Raw genomic sequence first — 24,041 nt, 5'->3', positions numbered from 1 at the left:
GGTTATTTTAATAGTTACTGTGTTAATGGCAATATATTACTACATGTGTTACATGTAGTAATACATTGACCTACAGCCACAATGAACACTTTTCCAGAAAAAGCATAAATCATGGTCATGTGACTTGGAGGCAGCAAATAGCCCTAAATGCAGGCCAGTTGCTGAGGGCCCAAAATGAGGTCAGGTGATTGTATGGTAATTGGAACCTTTTTGAGGATCCACCGGAACTTCAAGCAGTTGCTATGTGACCAGTCATAAGTCAAAACCACCTGTACTTAGCTCTATTGTGCTTGTACATAACTCATTTGTAATAAAAGCCTTAGAGTTTTGAGGGCAGCCCCAAACCTTATTCGACTAGGCCTCTCAATTCTTTTCTGAGTACTACTAGGTTTTATCTTTTTTTTTGTAGTCCAGTATAGGCTTTTATAGCCTTGTAGATACTCTTCAGACTATGCTACCTTTGGATAGCTACTCATACTTTCTTTAGATGATGCAGTACTGAAAACCTGTTACTTTCAGGCTTTCATGACCCAAATTCATGAAATTCATTAGGAGTTGGAGGTACTGCTTTACTTATCTTACTGAGATTCCAGTTACCATGTGAGGGACAGGTCAGACTTTATCCATGGCTTTATTCCCTAATCTAGTTAAAAGCTACACAGAGACATAGGCCATCCACTGGTTTGAAGTACAATATTATCAGTATGCCAATGTTACCTGGTTATACATTCCTGACTAGGCTGAATGGGGAATGCAGTAGAAGTTTTAACCCAGCATTTAGAGGCTATCAGAACCTGGATGAGGAATAATAAATTCAGACTCAACCCAAAGTATTAATTCAGATTCTTATATAATTTTTAACTCTCAATATACTAGCATTCTTCCTTGAAAAGTAGACCTGCAATCTTCTTGGACTTGTGCTTTTACCAAAACAATAGATGGAAATTTAGCCCTTTGCCAAGTCTGCTAATTGAAGCTTCGAACAATGGATGCTGAAGATGGTTATACATACCCTTGTCACTTTCCATAAAGATCACTAATATACTGTACATATATTTGTATGTATTTATATTCTAATGGATTTATAAGACAACAAATTCAAAAAATATGACTCTGGATGGCATAGAGCAACCAAAACAAAAAATGACCACATATTTAAAAAACTATCCAAGATAAAAAAAATATATAATATGGTAATTGAATAAGATAATTAACAACTGAAAGGGGACTCCACTAAACTGGACCCAACCACCTGGGAAAAGAAACGGGTATTAATGACTTAATGGTTTTCCTAAAAGCAGAGTTTTCATATCATTCATATGTATGTATGTATGTATATATCACATTCAGATCAATTCTTTGGATGGCTAACTGTAAATGTGTCATCTACGTATATTTAATTTTAATTGGATTTAATAATTCCTGAAATTTCAATTTGCATATCTTAGTTGCTGATTGTTAGTCCTACAAAGTAGATCACATCAGTTAAACTGCCTCCACAGAAAGACTAAAACTACATATTGCTGAGATAAACTATAACATAATCATGTAAATCTGCCTGTTTTCCCTCCCTTGCAAGTGCTAGGAGTCTCAAGGGAACACACCTGAGTCTTTTTCTAATATTTGCCAGTCTCCCTGGGCTTAACATATGTTTCTGCAGCATTTGTTGTCTGAACAGTTCCTGGATTGCTTCTGCAAACTAATCTCCATGAACCCCTAAATAAATGCCAGTAGAAATAAAGGGGAGACAACCATATTTTATATTTTTCGTTGTAGTATTTTTTTAATTATAAAAGTCCATTTACCATAGATGTTTGTATTAAAGAAAACCTAAACCACAATTCATATTTTTCAAAGTCATAAGAAAGTTCATTCTAAATAATCAAAAGCTTTTCCTGGATCAATAAAATAATAGCTGCTTTCTTTGTCTGATTTATACAGTATTACCTACAACATTCAAGATATATGTAACACTAACTCCTACATCTCTGATCAGGATGTATTAATTCACTTAAAAGGCCATTTCATCTTTGCAACTATTGCTATAAAAAGCTTAAAGTCCTCATTCAATAAAGAAATAAAACTACACAACTCTGATTTAGTCGAGTTGTTCATTTTTAAAAACACAATAGAGCTTCCTGGCATGAAGAAGGAAATATTTGACACTGTTGACACTCTTAATACCTTAGTGTAAGCATCTGCCTCAATTAGAGCTCCCAAGAAAACAGAACTCTTGAAACAGGCATTGTCTCAAAAGGAACTTTTTATTGATATTTAGTGATAGCAAGGAAATCAAAGCAAGGTCTGAGGAATTAGTCCGTGCAAGCAGTATATCAAAAGCAGTATTCGTTACTCCTCCCCCTAGGGTCCCACTGTTCATTTGGCCAATCCACATTATATTGTTTTGGTAACTGGCTCCTTTGGCACACTCTTCAAGGTCTCTCTCTGTTTCGTTTCCCTCCAGCTCCAAGCACCAACTATCTTCCAGATAAGGGTGATGGTATTCTGAAGCATTCATTTCCCTGGGAGAAGGGCAATGTGGCATGTGCAAGCAAAGCATATTGTATATCCCCACATTGGAATCCCCCCTCCCAACAGAATGGCAGGCCCCAAACAATGGTTACAGAAACATGTATAGGTTAGAAAGAATAGTAATACGGTACATTTCTTTGGGGAACCTGACATACAGCGCCCCCCCCTAGGAAAATAACAAATCCACCTGTAAAACAAAGGAGAGAAGGCATATCAATCAGGCTTATCAGGATACTTAGAATGAAAGTGTTTAAGTAACCTAGGAGCCCTAATATGTCTTTTATATAGCCATTTGTTCTGGGTAAATGGAAGATTCTTCCAAGCAACTAAGTAATGGGTTGAACCTTGGTGTCTATGGGAGCCCAGGATAACCCACATTTCTAAGTGTTGTTCACCCTCAATTAATATGGGTGTACGCACCGCAGGTGCAGGTGGCCTAAGATTAGACGTAATCTTTGGTTTGAGCAAGCTACAGTGGAAGACAGGATGGATTTGTCATAGGCTCTTAGGGAGCTCTAATTTGACAGTCACCATGTCGATAATGTGTTTAATAGGAAAAAGCCTATTAAAAAAGAAGTGAAGGAGAGAAAAAACAGGCTCAAATGGAAGAGAAACAGATTTATGCGGAAGGTTCAAATTTGTTGGTTGAAGAAGAACCACAATTAGTTGTGGATATGGACCAGCCTTTGAAATCAATAGAGGAACCTAGAGGCCAAAGAGTGACGCGAGCAGCAGCCAGACAAAAAGCGCAAGAACAGCAGAAACAGCAAGATCAAATTAAAACTCAAGAAGTTACTAAAATGAAAGCAGTGGGAGGGGCAAGACCAAAGCAACAGGTTCATATGAATCTGCAGGAATTGTTCCAAAAGCTTCTAGTCGCGAAAGATGGCAACCAAGTTTCTAACTTGGAATGTTAATGGCTTAAATTCACCACAAAAGAGGGAAAAATATTTCATTATTTGAAACAATATAAAAATGATGTTATTTGTTTGCAAGAGGCACATATTAGAGTAGTAGACCAAAAGTATTTGACAAACTCTAGATTGGGAATACATTTTGTTGCATCTGCCCCGGATAAGAAGAATGGAGTAGTTATATACTTAAAGAAAGATTTAAATGCTAAATTAATTGAGGCAGATGCACAAGGATGATATATTGCAATTGAACTTATAATAGAAGGAAAGATAATACTTTTGGTTGTAATATATGCACCAAATCAACATCAAGAAAAATTTTATAAACTTTTACATGATAGAATAACCCAATGGGATTATAAATCTTGTATTTTAATGGGAGATTGGAATGGAGTTTTGGACACAGGAAAAGACAAAAGAAGGTCTTCTAATGGAATATCAAACCGTGCGAAACTGCCTAGATCTTTTTTTGAGCTTATGGATGACCTGGAATTGAGAGACATTTGGAGAGAGCCAAATATGGAAGAGAGGGATTTTACATTTTTTTTCAGATAGGCACCAATCTTTTTCAAGGATTGATTTTATACTAATTACCAATGATCTTTTTTCTAGGGTGAAGAAAATTAAGATATGCCCAAGAACATTAACAGATCATAGTCCAGTGTGGATGGAACTGGTTCAAGAGAAAAGGGATAGAAGATCTTGGAGATTAAATGAAAATTTGTTTAGATATGAGGAAATTGTGAATGAATGTAGAAAACAAATGAGAGAATTTTTTGTAATGAATATGCATAGGGGCACCTCGATTGAAATGGTTTGGGATGCAAGTAAAGCTGATATGAGAGGAGTCCTAATACATTTGAATAACAAGAATAGACGTAAAAAAGAACAAAAGCGAAAGGAGTTAGAAGAAGAAATAAAGATGAAGGAGAGGTTACTTATCTTGAACCCAGCTGATAAGAAAGTGAAAGAAACAATTAACTTATTGAAAGGGCAGTTTAATATGTTGATGGCAGACCAGGTGGCAACCAACATATGATACACTAAACATAATACTTTTTATAATGCTAATAAGCCAGGTAGATGGTTAGCTTACTTGTTAAGGAAAAAAGAAAAGTCTTGGATGATAGAGAAAATAGAATATAAAGGTAAAAAGGTTTATCAACAAGATATTATCAGAAAGGTATTTTCAGAATTTTATTCTAAATTATATGCAAGTGATACAATTCAAAGTATAGATATAGATAAATATTTACAAGAGGTGAATATTCCTAAGGTTACTCAAGAGCAGCGGGATGGAATGAATCAGTTAATAACTTCTGAAGAGATTGTTTTAGCAATTAAACAGTTGAAATTGGGTAAATCACCAGGGACAGATGGATTGACAGCTAGTTACTATAAAAATTTGCAGTCAGAAATGGTGGAGCCTTTGAAGGATTTATTTAGAACAATTCAACTTGGGGGAGTAGTGCCCCCATCATGGAGAACAGCTTTCATAACATTGATTCCAAAGGAGGATCAAGATCTTAGTCAACCAAAGAATTATAGACCAATATCTCTTTTAAACACTGATTATAAGATATTTACTAAGGTATTGGCAAATAGAATAATGAATATAATGCAACAGGTGATACATAATGATCAGTCGAGGTTTATAACTGGTAGACAAATGAAGTATAATGTAAGACAAATTGTTAACTTATTGGAATATTTGGAAAGAAACAACCAAGTCTCTGCTGCATTGATATTTTTAGATGCAGAGAAGGCTTTTTGTCAGAATCCATTTATATCACATTTCATAATTGTATAGGTAGAACAACGTGCTATTACTGGGGATTCTGCCATCTCTCCGAGGGGGGGAGAGGATGGTTACTAAAGCGATTTTCAAACAACAGGGGATGTTTTAACGGGGGAAGGGAGGGAGACAGACAGATCTGGTTTGTGTCTTCATTTACAACTGAAAAGGGAAGCAATAACCATAAAACCAAGGAGAGTTCCCTTTCCCATGGAAGGACCTGACACCTAGCAACTGACGACAGCCTGACCAAATGGATGAGGGGAGGGACTGGAATGGGAATGGTTTATATAGGATTGAAATGTAACTTTTCTCAGATTCCGTCTTGATTCCTACCTAGTAAACATTTTCCTTTTGGACTAAACTTGCATCCAAGAGTTCTTATTTCCTAAGATGTGGATTGAGGTGGGTCCTGACAGTAGACGGAATCTGCTTTAAGAGTCAACCTGGAAGGGAAAACCTTACCGGGGGACTTTGCAACAAATACAAATGTCTGGCGACGAAGCAAGAGAGGAGGGAAGCCCCATGGAGGGGGAGTCTTCCCCCCAAATGGAATCCCAAAGACAATGGGAAGCTGAAGCAGCATATTCCCCCGGGGAAGAAGCGGTGGAGCAGTACGACCGAAAACCCCGGTGGTCGATGGGCGTTGGAAGGAAAAGTGAGTGGGAAAAGGCTTCGGGAGAAAAGACCCTGAGGCGTAGTAACCACCAACCGGAATGGAGGCAAGAGATGGACAGTTCCCTGCACGCCAGCGAGGAGGAGCGGATCCTGGAAAAGGCCATTGATCTGATGAAAGCAACCCTGAGTTCACTGAGGGAGGAGAGAGCTGAAAATCGCAACCGAGGCAGCGCCTGGGGACGCAACTGGAAAGGTAACGGAGGGGATCCAACACCTGAAACCCCGGGGCCATCCAATGGAACAGGAATTGCTGCCTCAGCAGTACCCCCCCCCCAGAACCACAGATGGGGACCAGGATGAGGAGCGATACCGGCCACGGCGCAGACAACGCTCCAGCCAAAGACTCCCACCCCTGGAAGTCAAATTCAAGGGGGAGCCATCACGACTGGGATTTTTCCTAACCCAAGTCCTCAGCTACATGGAAGAGTATGGACGGGACATCCCCAGTGACAAAACACGCATCCGAATTGTGCAATCTGCCCTGGACGGGATGGCTGCAGACTGGGTGGTGAACTTGCATGACTCCAACGCCCCAGAACTCAATGACTTCAACCGATTCATGTCATCTTTGAGGCGACGGTTCGAGGATCCTTTGGCTGACCGTAAGGCCCGGGAGAGAATCAAAACGGTGAGGCAGGGCAGGCGAGCAGTGGCTGATTATACCCAAGAATTCCGAGCCATTGCCAGCAAGCTGAACTGGCCAGAAGACATCCTCCTTAGCCATTTCAAAGACGGTCTGAACTACGACCTGTATGATGCTTGCCTGCCTCGAGGAGACCCACCCCACCTTGACGACTGGTACATCCTGGCGGAGGAAGTGGAAATAGACCTACTGAAGAGACACCGCAGAGGAAAACCATGGGGCCGCCTGCCACCCGAGCAAACACGCGAGGGGGAAAAACCACCAGCCACAGCCAAAAAATCAACAAGTTGCTTCAACTGTGGGAGAGAGGGCCACCGTGCTGCAGAATGTCGTTCAAAAGCCCCCCCATGAAAACCAGAGGCATCATCCTCCAAGAAGCCGGGGAAGCCCCAAGGCAACACAAAAGAATCTTCCATGAAGGGGACAGAGGCTGTAGAGTCCACAATTCCTGCCAGGAACTGGGACTGGACTCCGGCCTGCACCGCAGGGACGGTGGACAACTCGGAAGACAGCTCAGAGGGAGAACCATTGGTAAGTGGACCCCTTCCACCCATACTTAAGACAGTGACTATATTAGCTTCCCCTATGCCTGAAGAAGCCAAAATAAAAGCTCTGATAGACTCTGGGTGCATCTGCTGCCTTATCAGCCCAACGCTGGTGGAGAGATTGAGCATCCCAGTGAGGAGGCTAAAACATCCAATCTCTTTTAGTCAATTAGATGGGACAATAGCAGGGGGAGGACCAGCCACCCTAGCCACTTTACCAATCCACCTATCACTGGGGCCCCATGAGGAGGACATAACGTTTATAGTGGCCCCAGGCATGGAATGCCCAATGATCCTAGGACTGGAATGGCTGAAGAAATGGAACTGGAGGACAGCAGGATTACCAGAGATACCGGAGGAATACAGGGACCTGGCTGAGGTTTTCAGTGAGGAAAGAGCAGATGAGCTTCACCCCCACCGCCCCACAGACTGCACCATAGAATTCAAACCTGGGGCAAAACTCCCAAAACCCAGGATGTATGCCATGAGCCCAAGGGAAATGGCAGAAATGGAGAGATTCATAAAGAAAAACTTAGAAAGAGGATTTATCGAGCCTGCCAAACCCAAAGTGGCCGTCCCGGTTCTGTTCAGGGAGAAGAAGGATGGGTCCTTTCGTTTGGTTGTGGACTATAGAAATTTGAACACAATTAGTGAATGTAATCTGTACCCCTTCCCCTAATGAACGATATGTTATCCCACCTATCGAAAGGAAAGATTTTTACCAAACTAGACCTGAGGGAAGCATACTACCGTATTAGGATTAAGGAAGGAGACGAATGGAAGACTGCATTCAACTGCCCAATGGGGTGCTATCAATTCAAAGTATTGCCATTCGGACTGCAAGGGGCCCCCGCAGTCTTTATGCAATTAATTAATGACGTGCTGAGAGAGCACCTATATAAGGGGGTCCTGGTTTACCTCGATGACATCCTTATCTTCACAGAAACCAAAGAGGAACATATCAAACTAGTCAGAGCAGTCCTGAAGAAGTTGCGAGCTGCCCACTTATATGCTAAATTATCGAAGTGTGAATTCCATCAGGAAAAAATCGACTACCTGGGATATCGCATATCTCCAGAGGGCATCGAAATGGACCCTGAGAAGGTCAGGGCAGTACTAGAGTGGGCACCACCCCGCACACGGAAGCAATTGCAAAGTTTCCTGGGGTTTGCAAACTTCTACCGCCAATTCATCCCCACATTTGGCCAAATAGCCATGCCCCTCACAAATTTGTTGAAAACGAAGGGGGGGTCACCCGTGAAACCCAGCCAACCTCTGAAATGGTCAATGGAATGTCAAGCAGCATTTGAGAGGCTAAAGAGACTTTTTTCTGCTGAACCTGTCCTAAAACACCCAGATCCCGACAAACCTTTTGTAATACAGGCAGATGCGAGTGATGTAGCGGTAGGAGCCGTACTATTACAAGAAAATGATGGGGGGACATTGCAACCATGCACATACACATCCAGAAAACTCACAGAAACAGAACAACGCTGGCCAATATGGGAAAAAGAGGCATTCTCGTTGAGGTGGGCATTACTAACATGGCGCCAATTTTTAGAAGGAAATAAAATACCTTTCCAGGTCTGGACAGACCACAAAAATTTGGAAGCACTAAAAACACCCAGGAAGCTCACTCCTAAGCAAGCCCGCTGGTCCCAACATTTTCACCGATTCAATTTCACTCTCAAACACTTACCGGGGGGAAAGAACTTCCTTGCAGATGCATTATCCCGCATGCCCCAATATAACAGCACAAGAGTTACTGACTTTAAACCACTTGTACCGGAACAACAACTGGCAGCACCAGTCACCACCAGGGCACAAGAAAAAATGAAGCCGAAGGTAGATAGCCAAACTGGAATAGAATTCAGGAAATCTTTGGAAAGTGATGAATGGTTCCAGAAAAATAAACATGTGTGCACAATTAAAGATGGACTGCCGTGGGTGGGGGAGAAGCTATATATACCTGCCACACAGAGAATCAATTTCATGCAACTGTGCCATGATACAAAATCAGCAGGACACTTTGGCTTTGTAAAAACCTTACACTTAACTAAAAGGCAATTTTGGTGGCCATCTATGAAAAAGGACATAGAAAGCTATGTGGGTAGCTATCAAATTTGCGCGATGGCCAAAAGACTGCAAGGGAAACTGCCAGGTCTGTTACAAACGGTGGCAAACCCCTCAGCCCCATGGAAAGAAATAGCCATGGATTTTATCGTAGAACTGCCAGAAAGTAATGGAAACACCGTAGTCTGGACTGTCACAGACCTGTTCTCTAAGCAAGTACACTTCATACCTTGCCAAAAAATTCCGACTGCAAAAGCATTAGCAAAACTTTTTGTACAGCATATTTACAGATTGCACGGGGTACCACAACGCATCATATCTGACAGAGGGGTGCAATTTACGTCGGCATTTTGGAAAGAATTTTTATCCCTCTTAGGAACCACCCAAGGACTGTCATCTAGTCACCATCCTCAGACAGACGGAGCTTCTGAAAGACTTAATAATATACTTGAACAATATCTGAGATGCTTTATTAATTTTCAGCAGTCCGACTGGACGGACCTACTGCCTTTTGCAGAAGTAGCATATAATAATGCAGTCCACTCAAGCACAGGTTACACTCCTTTTCAAGTAGCTACAGGCCAGAGTTTCAACCCAATACCAGAACTAACCCCAAAAGAACCGGTCATCCCTGATCTGAAGGAATGGATTGCTCAATTACAAAATACATGGCCAATCGTTAAGAAAGCGTTGGAAGATGCCAGAAAAGCATACAAGACACAGGCAGACAAAAAAAGAACCGATCCCACACCATTTAGGGTAGGAGAAATGGTATATTTATCCACAAAATACCTGAAATCACTCCAACCCTGTAAAAAACTAGGACCAAAATATATTGGACCCTTTCCAATTAAAAGAATCATAAACCCAGTAACAGTTGAATTAGAACTACCCAAAAATCTTAGACGAATACACCCAACCTTCCACTGCAGTCTATTAAAGAGAGAACAAAAATCTCCACTACGAGAAAAAATCCCACCACCACCACCCCCATCATGGTGGAAGGAGAACAACATTTTGAAGTGAAAGAAATCTTAGATTCCAGAAAACACCATGGAACGATACAATATTTAGTGGCATAGAAACACCTCCCCTCCTCAGAAAACGAGTGGGTTAACAAACTCCATGTTAAAGCACCCAAGTTGCTTAAGAGGTTTCATACAGAATATCCAAACAAACCAGGCTAACATTTATATGTTTTCTTTCCCCACAGATGGACTCATCTTTTTTCTGAAAGGAGAGCCGAATGTCAGAATCCATTTATATCACATTTCATAATTGTATAGGTAGAACAACGTGCTATTACTGGGGATTCTGCCATCTCTCCGAGGGGGGGGGAGAGGATGGTTACTAAAGCGATTTTCAAACAACAGGGGATGTTTTAACGGGGGAAGGGAGGGGGACAGACAGATCTGGTTTGTGTCTTCATTTACAACTGAAAAGGGAAGCAATAACCATAAAACCAAGGAATGGTTTATATAGGATTGAAATGTAACTTTTCTCAGATTCCGTCTTGTATTCCCACAATCGATTCCTTCCTAGTAAACATTTTCCTTTTGGACTAAACTTGCATCCAAGAGTTCTTATTTCCTAAGATGTGGATTGAGGTGGGTCCTGACACTTTTGATCAATTGAATTGGCAATTTTTATTGAAAATAATAGAAAAGATGGAATTTGGGGATTATTTTTTACAGGCTATTAAAGAAATATATCAAAAGCATATGGCACAAATAATTGTTAACGGTAATTTAACAAAAATTTGTAAAATTGAAAAAGGAACAAGGCAGGGATGCCCTTTATCACCATTATTGTTTTTTTTAACTCTGGAAATATTGTTGAGTAAAATATGTGAATCAAATAAGATAAAGGGAATTAAAATTGGGCATCAAGATTATAGATTGAGAGCGTTTGCAGATGACTTGGTTGTTACTTTAAGTCAACCTACTCAATCGGTTTTAGAATTACTGGATGTGATAATACAATATGGACAAGTTTCTGGATTTAAAGTTAATAAGCAAAAAACTAAAATAACAAACAATATGACTATAAAACAAAGAGAAGCGTTAGAAAAATCAACAGGATTTGAAGTAGTAAAAAAGGTTAAATACTTGGTATATATCACAGCATCGAATGTGAAATTATATAAAAACAATTATGAATTGTTATGGCAAAAAGTACAAAAGGAGATTGATAGTTGGAAAAAATTACAATTGTCTTGGTTGGGGAGAATAGCAGCCGTGAAGCAGCCGTCTTACCAAAATTTTTATTTTTGTTCCAAATGATACCAATACTTAAGAAAGACGCAAATTTAAATGAGTGGCAAAAAGGTATTAATAAATTTATCTGGGCAGGGAAAAGACCGAGAGTAAAGCTTAAAATAATGCAAGATGCACATGAGAGAGGGGGTTTGAAGATGCCCAATTTGAGATTATATTATGATGCAGTTGTGTTATCAACAATTAGTGATTGGTTCAATTTAACGGATGAAAGAATATTGAATATTGAGGGGTATGATTTATTGTATGTGTATTTATTTTATGACAAAAAGGCGGATAATATTTTTAAGACTCATATCTTAAGGAATGCTTTGCTCCGAGTTTGGAAAAAGTACCAATATATATTAAATAACAAAATACCTATATGGGCAATACCTAGACATACAATAGGAAATATAAATGTGGAGCAGAAACAAGATGTGATTACCTATCAAGAACTTCTTAGGATGGAAGGGAATATTTTGAAACTGAAACTTTTAAATGTTTTAAAGGAAGAAAAAATAGTACAGACTTGGTTTCAGTTTATGCAATTACAAGCTAGATGGATAGAAGATGAGAAAATTGGTATAGTAAAAGCTGATGAAAATTTGATAGAGCAAATTAGAGATCAAAGTCAATCGCATATAAAAAGGTTATATAATGCTCTGATAGAGATTGATTCAGAATCAGAGTTAGTTAAAGATTGTATGATAAAATGGGCTCAGAATATTCAAGAGCCCATAATGATGGATACTTGGGAAAAATTTGGGTTAGAAATGTAAAATTTATGCAAGCACAAAATCTAAGAGAGAATTTTTACAAGATGTTTTATAGATGGCATTTAGATCCTAAAAAGTTAGCATGTATGTATCCAAATCAACCACCTAAGTGTTGGAGATGAGGCAACTTATTATCATATATGGTGAAGAGGCAACTTATTATCATATATGGTGGACATGTAAAAATGTTAAAGCCTTTTGGATAAAAATATGGTGGAATTTTCAGAAAGTTTTTAAGAAAAAAAATAAGATTTACTCCGCAGCTATTCTTATTGGGGATTATTTTGGATTGTATTGTTATAGAAACTAAATTAATGTTACACTTAATAATGGCAGCCAGACTGTTGGTGGCGCAACATTGGAAGAAAGAAGATTTACCTACAATAGAACAATGGATACTTAAAGTAATGGACATAGCTGAAATGGCAAAAGTTTCAGCATATTTGAAAGAACAGACACAAGAAAAATATATTTTGGAATGGAAAAGATGGATTGATTATATTCAGAACAAATATGGGACTAAAAAGTTTCAAATAGCATATGAATAATTTTTACAATTATAGAAGTGTTATAATTACTTTAGTTTTGTTATAAGGGAGTTAAAGGGTGGAAGGTTTGTCAACATTGTAATAGATATTTAGCATATGTTTGCGTAAGATTGCTATATGTAATACCCTGTATTCTGCTTTGGGAAGTCCGGGGGGGGGGGAGGAAAGGGGGGAGGGTTGATGGGGAGGGGGGTTATTATTAAAAATTTTGTAAAACTTTTCAATTAAAAAAAAAGATTTAGGCTCCACGATGTCATGTTCCTTAGTAAGCAGTTCAGGCATAGGGACAAATGTTTACCCATTTGGAACCTGGAAAGGGGTGAAACCCGTACTTGAGTGCATAGCATTGTTATAAGCAACCTCAGCAAAAGGCAACAAATCGGTCAAATTATCTTGTTGATAGTTGAGAAAGCATCTAAGATATTGTTCTAGTATAGTGTTCAGTCTCTCTCTGTCCCACCATTTGTTTGAGGATGATGACTAGATGATAGCCGCTGATGAGAACCTAAAAGATCCAGAAAAGCTTTCCAGAACTTGGAGGTGAACTGGATTATATGTCAGAGATTATATGTTGTGGGGCCCCATGAAATTGATGAATGTGTTGTACAAAGAGTTTAGCCAGCATTTTGGCGGTTGGGATTTTTGGGCATGGGATGAAATGGGCCTGCCTAGAGAACAAGTCTGTAACTACCCAAATAACAGTAGGGCTTGCTACCAGCTGAAGCAGCCCTGGAACTTTCCCTTGCTGCCACTTTGCTGCTGCATACATGGGGCAGCTGGCCACATAGCTCTCAATGTCTTTCTTTAATGAGAGCCACCAAAATTGTCTCTTTAGAAGGTGTAGGGTTTTAATGAACCCAAAGGGTCAATCTTTCCTTGAATCATGGCCATCTTGCATAACTCTTAGCCTTAGGGCTGCTGGAATATACAGTTTATTTCCAACCCAGGCCAGGTTATCTTTTATTAAACGTTTTCATGGTTCAAAAAACCACTCATCAGTTTCTAGTGCTTTCTTAAATTCCTGGGCTGTCATTTGATCTAGTGGCACAGAGGTTCTGGTTCTGTGCCTTCAGGGTCTGAAGGGTAGCACCCTAAATTAAAAACAGCCCAGGGAGCAATTGAACGCAATATTCTTATTCAATAGTAAGACTCCCACAAATCTAGTTTGGAGAAAATCTTTCCTTTTGACAGGTGTGCTAGCATGTCCCTCATTAGAAGAAAGGGGTACACTTTTTCCACACACACACAGCTTTCAGTCCCCTATAATCCATGCAGAGATGAAGAGACCCATCCTTCTTTTCCCTAAATAGGACAGGGTCAGCCACTTGTGGTCTGGCAGGTTGACTGAAACCCCACACCAAGTTTTTGTCAATGAACTTGCGAAGTTCGTCCAACTCCCTAGGGCTGTGGTGACGAACCTATACCACGCGTGCCACAGGTGGCATGCAGAGCCCTCTCTGTGGGCATGTGCGTCATTGCCCCAGTCCTAGGCCTTCAGCTGGGTTTTATAAAACCTTTTCACTTTAGGCCTCCACCACCATGTGCAAAAAAGAAAAGGTTCAATCAATCAATCAATTTCAACTTCTCACAGGAAAAAAAGATCTTGCAAAGTTGGAATTGATTGATTGAACTTTTTAGTCCCACCCGGTCTGCCATTACCACCACAGTCATGCCCACCCAATGGGCCATGCCCACCTGGCACTCGACAATACATAAGGGGGTTTTGGGTTGCAGTTTGGGCACTCGGTCTCTAAAAGGTTTGCCAACACTGCCCTAGGGGTCATGGAATATAACTTTGGCTTTGGGAGTTTTGCCCCGGGACAATTTGAATAGCATAGTCTGTAGGTTGGTGGGGCAGGAGTTCATCCAATCTCTGCTCACTGAACACTTCTGCTAAGTCCCGGTATTCTGGAGGGAGGCTCTGCAGTTCCTGCTCATTGAGGGTGGATGCTAATTCGTGGTGTGGTTCATGCCTCCCACTATCATCTTTGGATGGGCGAGGAGCCCTCTTTTTCAGGAATTTCAGGAGTGCCTCCTTCCCATCAACTATGGGGTTCCATTTCTTTAACCATGTTAGCCCCAGCACTAGCGGCCACTCCATGCCAGGAGCCACAAGAAACACTAAAGTCTCTGAGTGGCTTCCCATTACTAAGTTCAGGGGTTTGGTGGCGAAACTGGCTAGGATCCCACCTGCGATAGACCCATTGAATTGGCAGAAGGCAATGCGAGTCTTTACTCTCCTGAGGGGTGCCCCCATCTTCCCCATCAGCTTTGGGCTGATTAGGCATCAGGTGCATCCCAAGTCCAGCAGGACTGCCAATATTATTTTCTTTCCAGTGCCCAGTATGGACAGTTCTATGGGCACCATTATTGGGTCGATTGACCCACTTGCCAAGGGCTCATCATTGTAGTCACTCTCTGACACTTCTGAGTCATTGTCCAGTGGGGTCGGAGCTCGACCCTCCACCCCATGGGGCCGGGGGAGCTCTGTGACACAAGCTGTTTTCAGTGCTGACTCCTTTTGGTGCAGCACAGCTTTCATCAACCTCCCACTCGGCTGATGGTCTCCCCTTTTCGCTGGCATTTTGCTGCAACAGTTGACTGCTCGGTGACCTTCTTTTCCACATTTGAAGCAGGCAGTGGAGCGGGGTTGCACCTGTGGGATACTTGCTTCTTCTCCTCCGCTCTCCTCTCTGTATGTGGCTTATTTCCTGGTCCCACCAAGCAGTGCTGATGCTTGCATTGATCTATTTCCACCTCTTCTGCCAAGAGGCACCAATAATACAATCGTCCTGTACCTCTGCATGTCACACAGGCATTGTACAGGTCTTTGTCAAGCCCATCCTGGAAGCAACTCAACAGGATGTCTTCTGGCCAGTTTAGATGACTGGCTAGCTTTCGAAATTCCTCTGTGTATTCAGCTACTGGTTGTTGTCCTTGCTTCACTGTTTTGATGTGGTCACGGACTTTTCAATCTGTGAGGTGGTCTTTGAACCAGCATCGGAGGGCTTCCATTAATCCATTGAAATCCCTCAGCTCAGGGGCATTGCAGTTGTACAAGGTCACCATCCAGTCAGCTGTGCTATCCAGTGCCAGGGTGACTACCCTGATCTTCTCTTCATCCATTGGCAGCATCCTCCCATACACTTTATGCAGGTGAAGACCTGGGCAAGGAAGAACCCCAATCACTTGGGATTTCCATCAAACTTCACCCCCAATGGTATCAGCTTCACCTCCACAGGCTGGGGCGGTCCCTATCTGGGTCATTGTGGAAGATGTGCTCACTGTGGGGCTGCCATGGGGGGGGGCAGTTGGCACTGCCGCCTCAGTCATAACTGGCTCCTCTCTATCAGCTTTTTCTTCTGCTTCCTCCTCCGATCCTGGGTGTCCCCGCAGCTGGCCTTTCAGCTCCTCAAAGGACTCCCTCAAATACTTTATAGTCTGTTTCAGGATTACTGTTCTGTACCAGCCTGCTACCGGCCCTGCAGAAAAGGCAGGGACAACCCCTTTTACAAGAAGGCAAGAGGCTGGAACTAAGCCTGCCAAATTTATGGATACAAAAGCAAACAGAACAAGACACAAACCATGAAACAGGAGCTATTCAAGCGGTTGCTTTCAGCAAACCAGCCCTCCCACGCATTCCCCTTTTATACAGTTCAGGGCGTGGCTTCTCCCTGCCTCCTTCCGAGGTGCCCCATTGCCTTCCTCTGTTTACTCCTGATTGACTGCCTCCTGCGTCGGGCGTCCTTGAACAGGGCCAGCTGTGGGTCATCTTCATCCACGCTGTCAGGCTCACACAGCTGGGTCTGCGTCGTGACCAGGTGGGAGGGGCCTGGCTGAGGGCTCTGTGGAGCCTCAATATTATTCTCAGCAAGCTCTTCAACACCCCCCCTCCTCCTTTGAGTCATCCGACCCAACTGCCGAACCCACAGGCTGACCCTGAATCACAACTACTTCCACCAGCTTAGATTTGGGATCCACTTTCCCTTCCTCGGGAGTATGCTCTGAATTTTTCTTTTTTGCCTTTTTCTTGCCACCAACTCGGGTGATGGTTACTTTCTGAGCCCTTCCTTCCCAGTCTTTCTTTTTTATGACCCTGAGCGACCACCTAGCTCAATCATTCTCCCCAGAGTGTCTGGCTTCTCCCAGGTCCCTGGAAGTGCCTTCCTTGGGGTTTGCCTGGGCTATGGCTTCACTCCAGGTTTCAGCCTCTTCCACTGGCAGGAAGGGACAGGTCAATTGCGACCCACCTCAGTAAGTCAGCCACCTTTCTGGGTTGGGCACTATGCAGACCTCACTTTATGTAAGGACCTGCCTCAACTAGGTCTCCCAAGAAAGCAGAACTCTTGAAACAGGCAATATCTCAAAAGGAACTTTTTATTGACTGCTAGTATAGCAAGGAATTCAAAGTGAGGTCTGAGGAATTAGCCCACGCCAGCAGTATATCAAAAGCAGTATTCATTACTCCTCCCCCCAGGGTCCCACTGTTCATGTGGCCAATTTACATTATATTGTTTTGGTAACTGGCTCCTTTGGCACACTCTTCAAAGTCTCTCTGTTTTGTTTCCCTCCAACTCCAAGCACCAACCGTGTTCCAGATAAGGGTGATGGTATTCTGACGCATTCCTTACCCTGGGGGAAGGACAATATGGCATGTGCAAGCAAAGCATATTGTATATCCCCACATCGGAATCCCCCCTCCCAACAGAATGGCACAATGGTTACAGAAACATGTATAGGTTAGAAAGAATATTAATACATTTCTTTGGGGACCTGGCATTTACTTAATAGTTTAATTAAAAATTTTTGGAAAGTCTTAACAGTGTATTACAGAGCCATCTCACCTCATCCTGGAGATTTATTCAATTTCAATTTCTGTAATGCTTCTTTTGACCTATCTTTATAACTGGCTTATTAAAAGTTTCCTTTTACTGATCAATGTTTCATATTGCTAATATGCTTTTGTTCAATATTTCTTCTATAATCTAGAACTATTTTTTAACAAACTGATTTGTTACCTTGTTAAAACATACCTGAAACTATCCAAAATAGAAGTAATAAGCTCTTTCTCTTTTTGCAATTGATAAGCCAATAGTTTACCTGGATTGCTGTAACTAGTTTTTACCCCACATTTCACAGCTGGTCTATTGCTGTCGTGCTACGGTTTCTGACAGAATGAGTTTCTGAATGTACTTTCTCACTACAAATGCTTCTATAGTTCTATAGCCCCATTTGGAAAGGGCTTCGGAGTAGTCTTTCCATCTTCCTTTAGTCTCATTTGCTTCAAGCACATGTGTATTATTGAGTATTCCTGCCACAGTTATCAATTTTTGTTGCTTTTTTGGGAAGTCTGAATTCAGGCATTTGTCCTCGCTAACCAAAGCTTTATTCCTTAGACTTTTCTTCCCATAGTTATAGTATGTTCTGAAAGCCACTTGGAACACTTTTTCTTTGAATATTCAGGGATATGTTTTCTATTTTGGTTTTCACAGTATCCTTTATATTTTTTTTAATTTTCAGGTGCTCTTGTGCATAAATAAATTAACATACGATCGCAATCAGGACCAGAATTTCCATTGCTAAGTTTGGGGGTTGTTAAGTGAATCACATAGTTATTAAGCAAATCCTGTTCTCCTGTCATATTTATTAGAAGCCAACTGAAAAGTGTATAAATGGCAATCATGTGACCTTGGAACCCTGCAACCATTGTAAATATATGCGGGTATACATGACTGTGTGTATGTTGTAATGATCATAAGGGGAAGACCAGTCATAAGTCACTTTGATGGGTCCTTGATGCTCTTTGAGCTTGCTTGTGTTCTTGCAGATGTTTCATTACTCAAACTGGGTAACATCAACAGACCATGTTAATTTGGGTAATGAAACATCTGCAAGAAAATAAGCAAGCTCACAGAGCACAAAGGACCCCTCATATCAATCCTGAGCTACAAATATTCTCCTTTATAAGTCATTTTTGGATGCTGCTGTAATTGCAAACAGCTCCTAAATGAATGTGTCAATAGTCAAATTAGCAAACCCAACAAAAGGATCCCACAAGGTAATTAAGTCCCAAAAAGTAAAATTTTATTGGATATACCATCTCGGAACTGAAGAAGCAAAACCAGCTCTGGTTTTCCCGCACGAAAGCTTGCTTAATTAAACAATATATTCCCTTGCCTCCACCTACCAGGTGTTCACATTGTCCAATAATAATACATTTTTTGTTATGGGAATAGTCCACTTTTCCATCAAGCACCTTAGTTAGTGACCTTAGCATTTTTTCAGGCTCTCATGGTCTGTGAATGACTGCTTGGAATTCCGTTTCCTCCCTTCGCTTTCTACCCCTCCCCCCTTTTCTATGGCAAGTTGATTAGTGATAATGATTCAATCTTGACAGAATAGTTGTAAATCAAGGACTACCTGTATTAAACCTGTTCCTTACATTGATGTTATATTCTGATTGCATATTCTCTAGTTAATGTCTTGCTTGCTCAGTAAACCTATTTAATCTGAACCCATATATTTGACACCAATTAATGGTCACTTCCTATTCATGTGGAGCATTCTGATCAACAGGACTGCATTTCTTCATTTTTGATCTCTACTGAATAATCTATTTGAATCCCCATGACCTTCACTTCCCCTTCACGGATTACTGCCTTGTCATGGCGAAGGGGCTTGCGTAATTCAATGAAGCTATGAGCTATGCCGTGCAGGGCCACCCAAGACGGACAGGTCATAGCCGAGAGTTCTGACAAAACGTGATCCACTGGAGAAGGAAATGGCAACCCACTCCAGTATCTTTGCCATGAAAACCCTATGGACAGTACCAAAAGGCAAAACGATATGATGCTGGAAGATGAGCCCCTCAGGTCGGAAGGCGTCCAATATGCTACTGGGGAAGACCAGAGGGCTAGTACTAGTAGCGCCAGAAAGAATGAAGCAACTGGGCCAAAGCCGAAAGGACGCTCAGCTGTGGATGTGTCTGGTAGTGAAAGGAAAGTCCGATGCTGTAAAGATTTGTTCTCCATAGGAACCTGGAATGTAAGATCCATGAATCAAGGAAAGCTGGACGTGGTCAAACAAGCGATGACAAGATTGAACATCGACATCTTAGGTATCAGCGAACTAAAATGGACAGGAATGGGTGAATTTAATTCAGATGACCATCAGGTATACTACTGCGGGCAAGAATCCCTCAGAAGAAATGGAGTAGCCTTCATAGTCAATAAAAGAGTAGGAAAAGCAATACTGGGATACAATCCTCAAAATGACAGAATGATCTCAGTTCGAATCCAAGGCAAACCATTCAATATCACAGTAGTCCAAGTCTATGCCCCAACCACCAGTGCTGAAGAGGATGAAATTGACCGGTTCTATGAAGCCCTACAGCACCTTATAGAACTAACACCAAAAAATGATGTCCTTATCATCATGGGGGATTGGAATGCTAAAGTAGGAAGCCAAAAGATAACTGGAATAACAGGCAAGTTTGGCCTTGGAGTACAAAATGAAGCAGGGCACAGGCTGATAGAATTTTGTCAAGAGAATACGATGGTCATAGTAAACACTCTTTTCCAACAACCCAAGAGACGGCTCTACACATGGACATCACCAGACGGTCAACACAGAAATCAGATTGACTATATGCTCTGCAGCCAAAGATGGAGAAGCTCTATACAGTCAGTAAAAACAAGACCAGGAGCTGACTGTGGCTCAGACCATGAGCGTCTCCTTGCAAAGTTTAAGCTTAAACTGAAGAAAGTAGGGAAAAGCACTAGGCCAGTCAGGTATGAATTAAATCATATCCCTGTTGAATATACAGTAGAGGTGACAAATAGATTTAAGGGATTAGATCTGATAGACAGAGTGCCTGAAGAACTATGGACAGAGGTTCGCGACATTGTACAACAGGTAGCAACCAAAACCATCCCAAAGAAAAAGAAATGCAAGAAAGCAAAATGGCTGTCTGAGGAAGCTGTGCAAATAGCTAAGGAAAGGAGGGAAGCGAAAGGCAAGGGAGAAAAACATAGATATGCCCAATTGAATGCAGAATTCCAGAGAATAGGTAGAAGAGATAAGAATGCCTTCTTAAATGAACAGTGCAAAGAAATAGAAGAAAACAATAGAATAGTGAGGACCAGAGATCTTTTCAAGAAAATTGGAGAGATGAAGGGAACGTTTAATGCAAAAATGGGCATGATAAAGGACCAAAACGGCAGGGACCTAACAGAGGCAGAAGAGATTAAGAAGAGGTGGCAAAATTACACAGAAGAACTATACAAGAATGAGCTTAATGTCCCTGATAATCACAATAAGGTGGTCACTGACCTCGAGCCAGACATCCTAGAATGTGAAGTGAAGTGGGCCTTAGAAAAGCTGAGCAACAACAAAGCTAGTGGAGGTGACAGTATTCCAGCTGAGCTATTCAAAATCTTAAAAGACAGTGCAGTAAAAGTGCTACACTCAATTTGCCAGCAAATTTGGAAAACTCAACAGTGGCCACAGGATTGGAAAAGATCAGTTTACATTCCAATTCCAAAGAAAGGCAGTGCCAAAGAATGTTCAAACTATCGCACCATTGCACTCATTTCTCATACTAGTAAAGTCATGCTTAAAATCCTACAAGCTAGACTTCAGCAGTATGTGGATCGAGAACTACCAGAAGTACAGGCAAGATTTCGAAGAGGCAGAGAAACTAGAGATCAAATTGCCAACATACGCTGGATCATGGAGAAAGCTAGGGAGTTCCAGAAAAACATCTACTTCTGCTTCATTGACTATGCTAAAGCCTTTGATTGTGTGGATCATAACAAACTGTGGCAAGTTCTTAAAGAGATGGGAGTACCAGACCATCTTATTTGTCTCTTGAGAAACCTATATGCGGGTCAAGAAGCAACAGTGAGAACTGGACATGGAACCACTGATTGGTTCAAAATTGGGAAAGGAGTCCAGCAAGGCTGTATACTGTCGCCCTGCCTATTTAACTTATATGCAGAGCACATCATGAGAAAGGCAGGGTTAGATGAATCAAAAGTTGGAATTAAGATTGCCAGAAGAAATATCAACAACCTAAGATACGCAGATGATACCACTCTAATGGCAGAAAGTGAAGAAGAACTAAAGAGCCTCTTGTTGCGGGTGAAGAAGGAGAGTGCAAAACTTGGGTTGAAACTTAACATTAAGAAAACCAAGATCATGGCATCTGGCCCTCTCAATTGCTGGCAAATAGATGGGGAAGAAATGGAGGTAGTGACAGATTTTATTTTCCTGGGTTCCAAGATCACTGCAGATGGGGACTGTAGCCAAGAAATTAAAAGATGCTTGCTCCTGGGGAGGAAAGCCATGACAAATCTAGACAGCACACTAAAAAGCAGAGACATCACCCTGTCAACAAAAGTGCGTATAGTCAAGGCTATGGTCTTCCCAGTAGCAATGTATGGCAGTGAAAGTTGGACCATAAGAAAGGCTGAGCGCCAAAGAATTGAGGCCTTTGAACTATGGTGCTGGAGAAGACTCCTGCGAGTCCCTTGGACTGCAAGGCGATCAAACCGGTCAGTCCTAGAGGAGATCAATCCTGACTGCTCTTTAGAAGGCCAGATCCTGAAGCTAAAACTCAAATACTTTGGCCACCTAATGAGAAGGAAGGACTCACTGGAGAAGAGCCTAATGCTGGGAAAGATCGAGGGCAATAGAAGAAGGGGACGACAGAGAATGAGGTGGCTGGATGGAGTCACTGAAGCAGTAGGCGTGAGCTTAAATGGACTCCAGAAGATGATAGAGGACAGGAAGGCCTGGAGGAATGTTGTCCATAGGGTCGCGATGGGTCGGACATGACTTCGCAGCTAACAACAACACCTTCACTTCTGCTCCCCTAAAAAACTTTACTTTTAAAAAACTAGCCAGTTTTTGCTTGTGTAAAGTTTCAGGTGGAAATATCAACATTTTAAAGTCAAACTACAGTCATCAATTTCCACTAATTAGATTCTCAATCTTAATTCCTTAAAAGTATGATTGAAAAATTAAACAAATTCCCAGAAATTGCCTTTAAGACCAGTTCTGGATCACATTCTGCAACTGCCACTTCTTTAAAATTTACTAATTCTTAAGTGAAGTTTACAGTATTTTTGCTCATTTAAACTTGTTTGGCCTGGGCTAATATGGATTTTACATTTTTCATGTTCACTTCATTCTCAGATCTTGTACTATTAGCTTTATTCCACCATTTACTTTAAAAACCAGTATTGTAATATTTATTATCATTTACCAATTAATTATGAACCTGTAGGCAGGATTTTAAATGATAGCCACATACAAGTTTCTAAAGAAGCCAATAATGTTCTGCCGTAGCTTCTTTTCTATAAAAGAGTATGGCAATCAGGCTGTCAGAACCCCTCAAATACTCATTTATTCATTTCTCTTTACTTCTTTCCTGCTTGTGCTTATGTATTCATTTTTGGGGCCTGCCATTTTTGGGGGGTGCTTGCATGGGGGAGATTGTGATTTGCCTTGCTCTGCTCTGTACATGGTGCCCTCCCTCTGGGTGAGAAGAAAGTGACATGAAAGCATCTGCCTTATCTCCAGACAATGGAGCCCGGGACCATTGGGAAGCAAAACCAAGATAGACGTTGAGAAGGGCACTAAATCTCCAGCTTTTCATACCACTGTGGCACCTGTGGATTGGCTGGATTTCAACTGGATGGTTGGACACTGGGGAGAGGGAGTGGGTAAGCTGAAGCCTAGCCAGCCATTAAAATGAACAGCAGAATGTTAAGCAGCATTTGAGAAACGTAAGAGGCTTTTTTTTGTGAAACCGGTGCTGAAATACCCGGATCTGGAACAGACACTTGTGATTCAGGCAGACATTGGTGATGTGGCAGTGGGGGTGGTGTTACTGCAGAAAAACCAGCAGGGTCAGCTACAATCTTGTGCCTACACATCCAAAAAACTGTCTGAGACTGAACAATGGTGAATAGCTTAGGAAAAGGAAGCATATGCAATGAGATGGGCTATCTTAACCAGGAGACATCTGGAGGAAAGTAAAATCCTTTTCCAGGTCTGGACTCATCATAAGAATCTCAAAGCTTTAAAAAAAACCCAGGTGGTTGTCTCTGAAGCAGGCATGCTGGGCCCAGCACTTCCATCATTTTAGCTTCTTCATCCACTACTTGCCAGGGGAAAAAACTTCTTGGCAGATGCTTTGTCAAGAATGCCACAATATAACGTGTGAAGTCAGAGGTGGTCAAGCCTCTCCTTTCTCCCACAGCAACTGGCAGCCC

Source organism: Vipera ursinii (genome assembly GCF_947247035.1).
Source record: "Vipera ursinii genome assembly, chromosome: 6".
In the NCBI taxonomy this organism is placed as follows: domain Eukaryota; kingdom Metazoa; phylum Chordata; class Lepidosauria; order Squamata; family Viperidae; genus Vipera; species Vipera ursinii.
The sequence above is the reverse complement of the archived record's forward strand: the minus strand, read 5'-3'. Positions refer to the sequence as shown.